The sequence below is a fragment of the Strongylocentrotus purpuratus genome, unplaced genomic scaffold, assembly GCF_000002235.5.
Source record: "Strongylocentrotus purpuratus isolate Spur 01 unplaced genomic scaffold, Spur_5.0 spur5_scaffold_1, whole genome shotgun sequence".
NCBI classification, from domain to species: Eukaryota; Metazoa; Echinodermata; class Echinoidea; order Camarodonta; family Strongylocentrotidae; genus Strongylocentrotus; species Strongylocentrotus purpuratus.
The window spans coordinates 51342213-51357191 of NW_022145594.1; positions in this window are offsets into that span (position 1 = coordinate 51342213).

Consider the following 14979-nt stretch of genomic DNA (forward strand, 5'->3'; position numbering starts at 1 on the left):
TCTTATATATTTCTCAGCTAAACCAAACAATAGAGCATAAACAAATAAATAATCACTAAACTCCTGATGATTTTTTTTTTCTGGAACTCACATTTGAACCTGTTTAGTTTTCTGTTTATATATTTTACAATATACTTTCGACATATATTGCTTTGAATCTATATCACATTATTTTAAGTAGAATTTCAATTGTAATTCTGTACTCTAATTTCTATTTCGTTTTAACTGTATGCCAATCTATGTTCACTGTAATTGATATGTTTATTTTGTTTTTTTGCATGTTTTTATCTGTGAACCTTATCGCATTGCAGCCATCAATGGCTGCGAAGATATATTTTGATAAACCTTGAATCAAATTGAATTGAATTGAAATACAGCCCACTTTTTAATATAATATATTATATATGTATATATTAAAAGGTGGGAGGGGAGGGAGGGGGGTTAAGGGAGGTTGGCGGCTGTCACAGTTTCGATGAGCTTCCGTTGTCATGGATGAAATGAGAGTGACGTTGAGTGTACGATGACGATGTGTTGTTTGACAAGTTCCACTAGACGTTACCAATTACTCCGAAGAGATGTCTGTAATAAAAGTATAAAAATAACACACATGAAAATGACGTAGTTAATCAGCCGAAAATTAACTGTTACATGAAAACGTGAGGGTCTGTGCTTGAAATATAAATACAATATAGCAATAATAATGATACAATGTGCATGAACAAGGGAAAGATAATCCTAGGAGAGCTCCCAGCTGGTCGGCTAAAGATTCTTAATGAGGCTTAGCATCAGGAGGGACGATAATATTCATGAAATGACGTCGAGGGCCACCGATCGTTACACATTATTATAATACATTATTATGAATATGAAAATAACTGTTTCTTTGTTTTATTTCTCGTTAGATGTTATCAATCTTTGTGCCAAAAGATTTTTGTTTTGTGTGCTAGCTTTCAGTAACTTTACAAGCCTACTGATATGGGTATGGTCAGGAAGATGGTTCAGGGCTTTTCTTTTTTGTCCTTCCCCTTCTTATTTTCTCTCTTTTCTGGCATTTTCTGGATTTCTCTACATTGTCACTACCCGGTGGGATGGACGGGGCACGTCCATCCCTACCACGTAGCTGAAGAAATGGTTACAAATAATAATGTTGAGCTAACAGTAATTCAAAATGCGAGGAATACGTTATCAGTAATTCATGGTAAATCTTACTTTTCTCACTCGCAAGTCTCTTGGCCTGTTAGCACGAATGTTCACAACAGCTTTCAACGTCATGATCACAACTGACTGCCCCCGGGAGACTGCAACAGGGTAAGTCGTCCCCATTTTCCTCGCCGGCAGCGATGAGCATTTCTCCCGATTCAACTAAATATAATAATAATAATATGATGATATAAAGGCAATCAGCTATACCCTGTTGGTTGAATGTATATCTTTGAGCAAATATCGGATAGATTTATTATTTACAAAATGATATGCAACTACACGGTCGCTCATAAAGTTGGAATATATTTGTTTTACCCAAATTTATGGAATTATTTTAATAATAATTAATAATAATAATAATAATGGCTAGTTCTTATATTGCGCTTTTCAGGACCGAAGGCCCTCTCAAAGCGCTTTACAGATATATATATTATTACCCCAGTCATAGGATTCATAGATCTTGATCATAGTATACGTTCTCAGATTTTATTGAATAATAATTGGACAATTTGTTTGCGTGACTGCTAAAGCATGTGTATGCTACTATGCTTATCAACTAGGAGACCTACGCCCTTAAGTCATAAATGACAGTAATGAGGATTAATGGGGATTAATGGGGGGGGGGGGACACTTTTTTTTTTTTTTTTTGGTCTCGAAATTTGAAAATTTGACATTTGGCTCCGTTGGGGGGGGGGGGGGGGTAAGGTCACCTTTTTAGGTCAGCCATGGGAATTTTTTTTTTTTTTTTTTTAATAAATAAATAAAAAATCCAAAGGGGGGGGGGGGTAGGGAGGTGGTGGTGGGGGGGGGGGGGGGGGGGGGTTTACACACATAAAAATACCCCCCCCCCCCCTGTGTAAGCGCCTGCCCCTACTAACCACCAGCAGGCTCTAAACTATTCAATTCAATTCAATTCAAAATGGTTTATTTCAAATAAAACTTTCATCGCGGCGTTTAGCCGAATTACAAAAGTTTACAAACAAAATTAATAACACAATGTAATATATAACATAGCATAACATGATATATTGAATTTGCAAAATAAATCAGTATAAATACGAGAAATATAGCTTATTGCAACATATGGGAACATAATTTAGTAAGAAATCTGAATTAAATAGCGTTAAATAGCACTGAAATCATGTGAAAGAAGGACTAAAGTAGGCAATAAGCGGTAAACGGAACAAGTGCAGGTGGTGGAAAAAACGAGAGTACAACTGAAAGGTAAGGAGTAACGTTTGCAAATACACTGTAACTAAGAGTGGGAGAGATTTACAGAGGGAGAGTGGTAAAAGGCTGAGAGGGGGAAAGATATAGGAAGTAGGAGTAGAAAGTGACAATGGAAAATTCATATAAGAGGATACGGAAAAGAAAGGAAAAGAAGAAGAAGACGATGATGATAAAGAAGAAGTAGAAGAACAAGAAGAAAAATGAGAAGAAATGGAAGGAGAAAAGAAAGAAGTAGAGAAAGGGGAGATAAAGATAAAAGACTTAAAAGGGCAAGAGAACAAAACAAAGTGGAAATATACAACCATGCCTAAAGTAGACAAGAGATGGTGGTGATGAGGGGTGATAAACTATTGTCACATGACATATTCAGTTAAATTCAATTAAGTTCAATTCACTATGGTAAAACTAGACTAAAATGGAGTAAAAAAAATACTTTAAAAATCATGAAACAAATACAATACTTAATTGGTAAGAGTGTAAACACAGGCAGAGGCAAGGCAATCAAATAAAAAAAAATGAATGAAGAATAAGAAGGAGAAGGGAAAGAAGAAAGAAATAAAAAAAAGGAAAAGAAGAAAATAAGTCTAGAAATAAAGAAAAGAAGAAATAAAAGGAGAAAAAAGGGGAAAAAAGAAGAGGAAAAAGAGGCGTGTCAAAGAACAACAAAGCAAAACAAAACAAAAGGGTGATGAAATTGCTGAGCCTGAAGGGTACAAGAAAAGGAGGAAAGTTCATCGTTTACTTTGGTTAAGTGCACGGATGAGGTACGGAATTGGACTATTTTGCATTCGTTTAGTTTTACATCTAAGTTCAGGAATTTGGGGTTTACGTCTCAGTGTTCTAGTATTATTTTCCGGAGGGAAATACTGTTTGAATTGATCAGTGTAGAGTAGGGTCGTTTTGAAGAACGACAAGCACAAACTCTTTCTTCTATCAGAGAGAGATTCGATTTTCAATTCATCTAGGACAGTGTCATAAGTTGAGTAACGGGCACCGATAATGACTCTCAAAACTCTCTTTTGGACTCTTTCTAACCTGGTGATTTGGTTTTTGGTGAGGCCTCCATTCCATACAGGGGCTGCATATTCAATGACAGGTCTTATGTAGCACATGTATATGGTCAACAAGTCATCATAGGTTAGACCATGACGTTTCAATAGTCTAAGCATATGAATGTTACTGTTTGCTCTCTTTATGATATTATTTATGTTTTGATCCCATTTTAAGTCATTCTGAATAATGACTCCTAATATTTTGGTGGCTTTCACAGTAGCCAGTTCATGATTTCCGGTAGAAACTGCAGGATCGATTTGGGGAACCCGTAGGAAACAAACATTCATTTGAGCACATTTTGGGGGGTTCAACTTCATATGATTATGATCACACCAGGTTAGAAGATAGTCTATAGACTTTTGTAATTCAGATGGTTGGTTACAGTTCCTACATTCAACAATTGACAGGTCATCCACATATTTGAAGGTAGTTGAGTTCTGGAAAGATGGATTAACGTCATTTACCATTGCTAGAAATATTGTTGGACCTAATTTAGTTCCCTGAGGAACACCTGCATGTAATGAAACCCAATCAGAACATGTTGAATGGTATCGTACACACTGCTGACGGGAACATAAGAAATCTGCAATCCATGGAATAATGGCAGACCTGGTGCCAAGGTCGATAAGCTTTCTAATGGCTATCGTGTGGTCAACCCTATCAAAGGCTTTGGTAAAATCAGTAACAATTACCGAAGATGTAGCTTTTGGTTTATCCGCATTTTGGAATAAGAGATGTAGCATGTTTATCAAGTAATGGTTTGTTGAGAGGAACTTTCTATTACCAAATTGATTAGGGTCTATTTTGGATCTTATATCTTGTAGAATCCACTTTGCCATAAAACCTTCAGCAATTTTGGCGAAATGGCTGGTAAGAGAAATCGGGCGAAGTCTGTCAATCGTAGGGGGGTTAGTCTTCGGGATCAGAATAACGATGGCTCGTTTCCAGTCCTTTGGAACCTTGCTTTGGCTGAAAGAGGTATTAATGATGTCTGCAAGTGGGGTCGCAAGTTCTACACAAAATTCCCTGATGATCCTAGCTGATATATTATCTGGACCGCCAGCCGTTGCCTGTTGCACTCTTGACAGTTCTTTGTAAACCTCCCAAGATGAAACAGTCGGACATGGACTCCTAGAAGGTAAGTATGATGGAAGATCAGTTGGGCTGAATTGGTGGATATCAGATGCAACGGAAGCAAAGAAATTGTTGATTGCAGAAGCTATTGCAAACTCATCGTTTGATGGTATGTCAGGAACGAAAATGGGGCTCGGGTCCTTTACGTTACCAGTGATCACTCGGATTTGTCTAAACCAAGCTGAAGGATTGCTTTTCTTTAAGCGTTGAACACGTGATGCATAATATTCCTTTTTTGCGTTTTCTATGCTTACTTTCAAAGTTTTCTTTAATCTCTTCCAAGCTATCACGTCATTTCGGTGGAAGGCTCTTTGTCGCTCATTGATGAGTTGTTTTATTCTTGTAGTCATCCACTGTTTGTCACCATTATGAAGTTTAACCCTACGAACCGGAAAGAAGTTATTTATTGCTGATTGAAGAGTTTGGAGGAATAAATCATACTTTTCATTAATATCTACTATGTTCACAACTTCAGACCAATCAACACTGTTCAGCCACCTGCCGAAGGATCGTTTAGCGCTATCGGGCATTGGACGAGTTGTACGGTAACGGCTAGCATTGGTGGGGACTATGTGATCTCGCGGGAGCCATAGTACTGAGTTATGGTCAGATTGTCCTACGGGGGAGCAAATAAGCACATCTTTATATCTGTCACCTATATTGCATATTTTATAATCTTATCTAAGATTCTATCTCCTCTTGTCGGTTGACTTACAACTTGTTCAAAACGGGGATCAGCAGTTAGGGGGGAAATATCCATTTGGTTGAAGTCACCTGTTACGATGATTGCAGCTTCCGGATGGCGGGTGATGAGGTCGTCAATGGTTGCAAGGAGGTGTTCAACCAGTTGTACTTCGACCGTGTTGTCAGGTTGGGGGAAATAGACCGCAGCACAAAATATACAGGATACAGATCGGGGCAGCCGATTAGGGCGCAATTTGGCCCAAACAACTTCTAAATTGTCTGGCACCTCAAAATGGTACACCTGTACACCTGTACCCCTAATAACCACCAGCAGGCTCTGAACTAAAAGGTTACACCTGTACCCCTACTAACCACCAGCAGGCTCTGAACTAAACGGGTACACCTTTTCCCCTACTAACCACCAGCAGGCTCTGAACTAAAAGGTTACACCTGTACCCCTACTAACCACCAGCAGGCTCTGAACTAAACGGGTAAACCTGTTCCCTTACTAACCACCAGCAGGCTCTGAACTAAAAGGGTACACCTGTACCCCTACTTACCACCAGCAGGCTCTGAACTAAACGGGTACACCTGTACCCCTCCTAATAACCAGCAGGCTCTGAACTATAAGGGTACACCTGTACCCATCCAAACAACCAGCAGGCTCTGAACTAAAAGGGTACACCTGTACCCCTACTAACCACCAGCAGGCTCTGAACTAAACGGGTACACCTGTACCCCTCCTAACAGCCAGCAGGCTCTGAACTAAAAGGGTACACCTGTACCCCTACTAACCACCAGCAGGCTCTGAACTAAAAGGGTACACCTGTACCCCTACTAACCACCAGCAGGCTCTGAACTAAAAGGGTACACCTGTACCCCTACTAACCACCAGCAGGCTCTGAACTAAAAGGGTACACCTGTACCCCTACTAACCACCAGCAGGCTCTGAACTAAAAGGGTACACCTGTACCCCTACTAACCACCAGCAGGCTCTGAACTAAAAGGGTACACATGTAACCCTACTAACCACCTTGCACCGCATAATTATTTGAACCCATTTGTTTCGCTTTTGTTATAGTGAGTGATACATGAAGAAGAAGAAGAGAGAAAAAAATAAAAATAAAAATAAATTAGAAGAGAGAACTGCCTATTATAAACATTTAGAATCTTTATGTATATGATCTGTTTTTCATTGGTTTTCGGACATAATTTTGAAGAAACGCGGAGGAGACGACTAGATTTATTGGTGGACGTCGGCTTAGGCTCAGCATTAGGCTGAGTTGAGAACTTTGTCACAACGTACCGTGTCCGAGCTAGTCCTTGGGCGTCTGTATAGCCAATATGCCTTTTGCTCGCGAGTCACTGAATTATTCAGCATTAAATAAAAATATTAACTTTTAAAAGTCCAATTTATCCAAATCTATATATTATTATAAAAAGTAAATCTAATTTTAAAAGATAAAAATCCTAAAAGAAGAGGCATTAATATTCACTTCTGAATGAAAAATCAACTCAAACAACAACAACAGCAACATCAGTGAGAAAATACAAAATTCAGTTCAAAACTCTAACATAAATAGGTTAAATACGCTGATTATTTGTATCCAATTGTAATAATATATAATTATGCTGGTACTTCAAGTCAGGGTTTCAAGTTTAAAAACAACCTGAAAAAGAATTCTTGGTGATACAGGTTTTGAAACCTTTTTAGAATTTGAGTGGTGAAATCTTCATCTTTCCTGTACGAAAATGGGTTGCCATTATTATTGATCACTACGATTTGAAGCAGATGGGGCTCTTTCTTGAATTGCTTATTGTAAATACACATTGATATTTGAATCAATTAGGAAGAATTCAAAAGAAAATATATATTATGCAAAGTTCGGTGGCTTAACATATAATATTTTTATTATTATTATTATTATTATTATTATTATCATTATTATTATTATTATTATTATTATTATTATTATTATTATTATTATTATTATTGTTATTATTATTTATTTGAACAATCGGAAAACATACAGTGAGTATTACAATCAGATAATACATATAAATATCATAATACCTACAAATAGCTTTAGGGAAGTGGAGAGGAGAGAGAGAGAGAGAGAAATATTAATACAATAGTTGCTTCTAATTAGAGGCTAATGACTTATGGATTGTATTTTGTCGTCATCAGGATAATAATGGGCAGGTGAAGTATAAAAGTGTTTGTAACCAAGTGGGGGCCCGGTATTTAACAGTAAGTTTGTAAACACAATCCGTGTCAGCTATAACGTATAACACATGCAGGGTGGTATAAACCATAGCGTTCTTAGAGAGATAGTGGTAACACTCGCACACTTACGCGATCAAAGGAACTCCAAATTGTTCCACACATATAGTTTACAGTCTTTATAATTATGGGATGCAACTATTTGGAGCTCCATGAATTGAACTTTGGTCGCGTACGTATGCGTGTGTCACATCTCTCTCTCTCTCTCTCTCTCTATGCTATGGTCTAAACTAACCAAGATGTATAGGCATACTAGCTTCATAATATATATCGCCTTAGAAAGGGCTATCAGGTAGGCTATATTTAATCAGTACTGTTGTAGAGGCACGTTTTAAAAAATAGCTACCAACGTAATTTAGATGAGGCAGCTCATTTTCTACGTTATGTTTAGTACACAGTACCAGGTAGGTTAAGAGTAAGGGTCGTCTATCATAATTTTTTCATTAAAAAATTAGAAATCATGCCTCTACAACTGATTAAATAATGCATACCAGATTATGCATTATGGTCCATGATATCAAGCTCAAGTCAGGTTGCAATCGCATCCTCAATTAACTCGGCCCTGCCCCTTGTAGCTATTTGCAAGCTGGTTTAAGCCTTTATTACTGAAACAACTAAAAACACTTTAAATGGCTCAATAAAGTCTGTGCTTGACAATAATCTTACCGCTTTCAGGTTCAGACGTAGATGATGAGTTTCCGCTTGAATCAGCATGAACACACACCACCATCATCACCACCAGTGCTAAGATGAGTAACTTCATGACTGCTTTTGATAACGGCTGCTTTATGCAAGAATCAAGGAAAACAGTGTTGTAAATTTGTGTTTCAATGATGACAACTTCAAAAATGTATAATTTTGCTATTTATTTTTTTTATAGGATATTGCTCAAATTTTACCAATTTGTTTGTCTCATTTTTCTGCTTTTATCAAAACTATTAAAATTATCACGGTGGACTTCCCCTTTAAAGTACTATGTCCAATTTGCAGGCCAAACAAATGAAAAGGTCAAATTCCAACGGCATTTGAAAGACAATACAAATTTAGAACTTCCCTCAAAATGAAAGGGCTTGAAAACGGTCGTACGTCGTACGTTTTGTGCAGCACAAAGATTCAATAAGTTTAATTTCGGCTATCACAAGTAGTGGGTTATTGATGTAGACAAATGCTCATGTACCTGTTACAGCTCATGTTATGTATGTTATTACCCAAAATACAAAGATATCAGTCAGTCACTCAATAGTGTCTGACAGTGAAGTCTAGAAGGTAAACGTTTTTTTGCATAATTTAAATACTAGGACACTGCTAATGTTTAAATTTCACAGAAAGGACATACATGAAACGAGAAGATATAAAAGACCAGAAAAAACGCCCCAAATCTACCATTCTGTGAAGACTGCAATATGAATCTTATAAGAGATGAATTCCATATAATTGTGAAATGTGACAAGTATAAAGATTTACGAGTAGATTTTATTAAAAAAAATTAGTAATCTGGAAGAAAATTTTAGTAATTTGGAAAGTCAAGAAAAATTCATATTTATAATGAGATTAGACAATAAAGTTGTAATTGATACTTCTTCTTCGTTCACCAAAAAAATAATTGCAATGAGGGGTAATTTTTAGATACAATGTTATAACAAAGTAGAAATGTACAATCTTATGCTTTTGTTTTAATTCTGCAGTTATTCGCAGTAATGTATAAGTACTATTACGTCATTTGTTTTAGGCATTCCATGTACCTCATTTACCTATTTTGTATGGCATGAGTTATAATTTATTTAGAGAAGTGCTGTATTATGTTTTATATATCTAAATCTTCGGATGTATTATGGTACATTATATTACTATATGCATTATGTCATCTTATTACTAAAAGAAAAAAGAGTGTTTCTACTAGATATAATTTTCTTTCCGTTTTGCTATAAACACTGCATTGTAAATTGATTTATACGGTATATATGTTTACAGATTATTGATTCGTTACATTACATTGTAAATTGACTTATATTACATATATGTTTCCAAACAGAATATTGATTGTTTACATTACATTGTAAAGTGATATATATGTTTATAAACTCCTGACGACGGATAGTCAACCTGTTCTAAACGTCGAGCCACTCCTGTCACTCATCCTCTCCGAGCGCTATAGTTCTCCTTAGAACTATAAGCTAAGAAAGACCAACAGTCTATTTCAAGACTATACACAAACAGTCCTTTTCAGGACTACACACTCTTTTTCATTTCACTTATTTATTTAAGCACGGTCACTCTCAGCCTTAACGGTTGATTTTCAGAAAATCCGTGACTGAATAAAACATATACAAATTATATCACAAAACAAAATCAAGTAACAAAAGATAACAAAACTTAAAAATATGCGAAATAATCGAATCAAATCAACAACTAAAAATAAACCAAGAAAACATGAATTCTTATAATGTAGAAAAATACAAATTAACAATAATGATTAAAAAGTAGATAATTAACAGAGAAGTGTATTGTAAACGAAGAGTCTAATTGACTCTCCTCCCAAGGGACAGCCCCCTCCCCCCCCCGCTATCTCCCAAGGGTCAGCCCCCTCCCCCCCCCCGCTATCTAGGTGGTGACATGATGTGTTTTCTAAAAACATTTTTATTCTCTATGGTTTTCAGTTCCTGTAAAATTGTGTTCCAGCATTTCGCTCCTCTGTAACTTAAACTCCCTATTTTATAATTCGTTTGGCCTTTGTGTAATGCGAAATTATGAAAAGAGTGTCGCGTATTATACACAGGGTTGCGCTTTTCAAAGAAACGAAGAATAGGTTTTTGGTGCATTATTATAAAATATTTGGTGCATCACTATTAATGTCCTTTTTAAAAATCTTTCTAAAAACTTTCTTAAAACCTTTAAACCATTTGGTGACTTTTTCAGACATACCGATGAAACTTAATTTTTGCAGAAGGATGTGATGATCAATGCAGTCAAATGCTTTTTGTAAATCGAGCAAAACAATCCCTGTTGTGCACCCTTTGTCTATATTATCAAATAGATCGTCTGTGATATTTAAAAGTGAAATAGTCGTTGAGTGCTTTGGCTGAAAACTTGACTGATTATCACATAGTAAGTTGTTGTCATTTAAAAATTCATATATCTGCTTGAAAACAATCTTTTCTATCACTTTTGCTAGTACTGGAATAACCGATATTGGTCTGAAATTGCTTTTTTTTCTCGTTTATCTCCCTTTTTATATATGGGAGTTACACGTGATATTTTCCATTGAAGCGGAACAATTCCTTGAGTCAAAGACATATTTATAATATGACACATTGGTTTGGCAATATATTGAGAAATCATCTTTATAAACAATGCTGGGATCTCATCTGGCCCTGTACCCTTTTTGACAGAAAAGTTTTTTAATTCCTTTAAAACAGTACTTTCGGAAACATCGGCAAAATTGAATTCGCCAGCGGAAACATCAGAACAATAATTTTTAAACCCTCAAGAAAGATTACCGAGAGTCCTTTTCAGGACTCCTCAATCCTCTCTCTCTCTCTCTCTCTCTCTCTCTCACACATGGTGTACCCGCAAGCCTACTGTAAAACAGAATATTGATGTACATCACTTAAGTTTAATAAATACAATACAATACAATACATTACATATTCATAATTCCTGCAAAGTTCTACATAATTTTATGTTGGCTGCAAAAGGGACATAGTATCTTTAAAACAGTTGGATAATATTTTACACATAGGAGGTAAACAAAAAGGACCCTACATGTTTGTTGGGTAAGACAAAGAACCAACACTAGGTAATGTTGAACCGATTTCTGGTACAATAATAATAATCGCTCATACCCAAATTTGAGTTTGAAAATAGTTAGTATTTTGAATACCAATATATATTCAAATACCAATTTATGAAGGTAGTTGTAAGACACTAGCACCCTTTAGACCTCCCGTTTACGAGATCACTGGGCCATCGTCCCACTCAAAATTGCCAAAGCACAATATTAATGTACAATAAAAGCCCGTTGCACAAGAGGCGAACAAATGTCTAAAGAAATGCAGACCTACGCTCAACAACTGAATATATATTAATAATTCCCGAATTCTGAATCTCAACGACCAAAAAATGTTTTATAGTGGTTGCTTCGGAAGATAGTTAACTTGTCCCATTAAAAAATACTCGTTCCCTCATTAATAAAGTTTGATTCACCTATTTAATAGTTTGATGTTTCTCTTCACATTCTGTTACTTAGTAAGCGATAAATTACTTTCTATTTTAGCGCTCCTAAATAATCGATAAGATTGTCAATACTGACGGAATCAGAAAGACGTCTCATGTCCAACAGGCATAACGTAAGGGATGTTGGTCCTACCTGTTTTTGATGCGGTGTTCGAGTAGAATTCTGTGAGATGATGATTTACCTTCTCGTAGCTTGATGTGACGAAGTGTCTCTACCCAGATATCTGTTGAATAACTGTCCAGATAGCTTCTATTAATATAGAAAATCGAAGCCTGAAATGACCTTCTGCTCGTAAACGACAAATCACCGCATTCAAATTAAATTGAAAATAGTGTTCAACAACACGATGGTGGTTGAAACTTTCTAATATTCGAAGATATATGACCTTCAGACCATATTGTTTCATTATTTTTCATTCAATCAATCAACGTCAAAGAATTGATTTATCATCGCTCTTCAATTTATTATTTCACCTTTGAATGTACTTTCATTCTTATGAATCACGAATGAACACTGAATTGGATTCTTCAATGTTTGTTTTGATTAATTTCCTCCCCTTTCCTTCTCCCTGTTTAATACTGATAACATTTTCAATTTTTCTTAATCAAGGCAAATATTGTTTTCATATTTTCTTTCTGCAAGAGAGAGAGAGAGAATATGTTAAGTGAGAATTATCACTTACAACTATGAATTGCACCCTTTACAACATTATTCTATTAGCTGAAAATATTCATGAAATAAATTCACATAATACACCAACGCTGTTCAACGCATCCAACGCTCCAACCATAGCCCGTATGCCAATGCACCATATTTATCAAATAGGAAAAGATTTTTAAATGAAATTCGGAGACAAATCACATTAACAAAGTCTGGCAGGCATCAGTTGAAATCATGGATTTTCTGTGACTGGATTAGCACTAGGTTCTGAGGGACCAGTCACTGAAAATCCATTATTTTACATGTGCCTCGAAAAAACAGTACATTTGATTGACATCCTTCTTTAACCCTAATAAGGCCGGGCTATTTGAGGTCTTAGTATGGCCGGGGGGGGGGGGGCATTTTGGCCCCCCTTAAGTGAAGTGTATAGAATAATATGATAATTTCAATATTTTGAAAAAATCACTCATTTGCATATTTATGGTAATTTATGCAAATAAAGACATAAAACTCACATTTTTACCCATAAATCATATATTATTCATAATTAGACATTCTTTTTCACTACATATATTATTCATAATTAGACATTCTTTTTCACTACATATATTCATTAGACCATTCTGAATAATAAAACAACACAAAAATTTGGAAGAGCCAGCTTATTCCTTATGTTATCCCTTGTTTTGATAATTTCTTATATATTTCATTGTTTCTTTTTACTTATGTATTTTATTGTTTTTGTTGTTTTATTTCATTTCTTACTACAATTCAACTATTTTGAAACCCAAAACTTCCACCTAAACTTTAAAAAAGATCCAATAACCCATGTTTGATCTGTTTTTAGGAAAAATTACTTTTCCATATGTTTTGTACACAAATCACGAAAATGAGCGATTTTCGGGCTGACATGCAAAGACAAAAGGTCACGTGACCTTGTAAACTTAGGTCCGATTTTCAAAAAAATTCTTTTAAAAGTTGCGCAAGACTCGAAAGAAAAAATTCAGCGAGTGGCGGGGCGCCATCCATATGCGTTCTCGAGCAATCAGAAAAATTGTGGAGGGGGGGGGGCATAATGGCCCCCGGCCTTATTAGGGTTAACAAATGAAAAACAACTAATCATGTAAGCTATGAAGCTGTAGAAATCAAGTATCGATTCACACCTTTCTACAAAATACACACAATCACACACACGCACACACACACACACACACACGGAAAAACACACAAATACACAATATACATATATATATATATATTACAAATTAACGCTTTTGAAATTACATCTTATATGCTGCTTTTGTTGAAATATATCTGGTATTTTGTATTTTCTACTGCACAATCTTCATCATCTTAATCCATGACAAGAGATTAAAAGTATTGTTTATAGATATTGGACAAAGATAACCAAATTTAACTTAAATAATTTCGATCCCGATCCGTGCCACCTTTTCTCAGTCGCAGGCGCGCCGGAAGCAGTTTGGGACTGGGGGGGGGGGGGGGGGGTGGTGGGTAAACATTCCAGGGGGCAAACATTCCAGGGGCAGTGACGTAATGAGAAAAAAAGTTCGAAAGGGGGGGGGGGGCAGACGAAAAATCTGCATCACCACCAGTCTAAAACGTTACATGCAGGTCCCGCGGAACGTTTTTCAAAGTGGAGTATTATCGATCAGGTAGAGCGTAAATTTGCGTGGGGTCCAGGGCATGAGCCTCGGCAGGGGGTCAAGGGGCTGAACCCCCGGAAGCTCAGGGGTTTTAGGTATTTAATTACGGTTAGATGAGCATCCAGGGGCCCTCTGTAAGGCAATCGACGTGTTCCAGGGGGGGGGGGGGTAGAGCCCCCAGAAGCTCAGAGGTTTTAATATTTAACTACGGTCAGATGAGCATTCAGGAGCCGTCTTAGCAGCGCTCAAAATACACGGGGGCGATGGGTGATTCGCCCCCGTGAGCTCTATAATCGCCCCCGTCAGGCTGCCCACGGGGGCGATTGCAAAATAAAAAATCGCCCCCGTGGAATTATAAAAAAAAAGATTATCTTTTCTTATATAACTTTAACACAATATTGAGTATCAATTTTCAAACCTTAAACCAATGAAATGGAACTTAGATGGCGCTTTCCATCCCATCTCTATGAGTATTACCGATACAAACAACGGAAGCTCGCAGTGCACAGCTAATGCGGCCGTCATACTGCGCCGGTAGTACGTACCGGTGTGCACGCTGACGCCCAATATCTGCTAGAGCTGGAGACGATCGCGCAAGGACTGATACATGGAGAAGTTTTTCGTTGTGAAAAGTGTGAATCCTCTGAAATCTGGTTGTTCTAAAAGACCAGCAAATAATGTAACTCGACCAATAAATCAATATTGAGAAGAAGATCAGCAAAGATGCGGTAGGGGTGGATCTAGGCGGTTTAGGGGGTTTAATCCCCCGATCCTCCTTGGGCTGCCAAGTGAAAATGTGATGTGCATAGAAAAATGCTATCATGTGTCCAGAC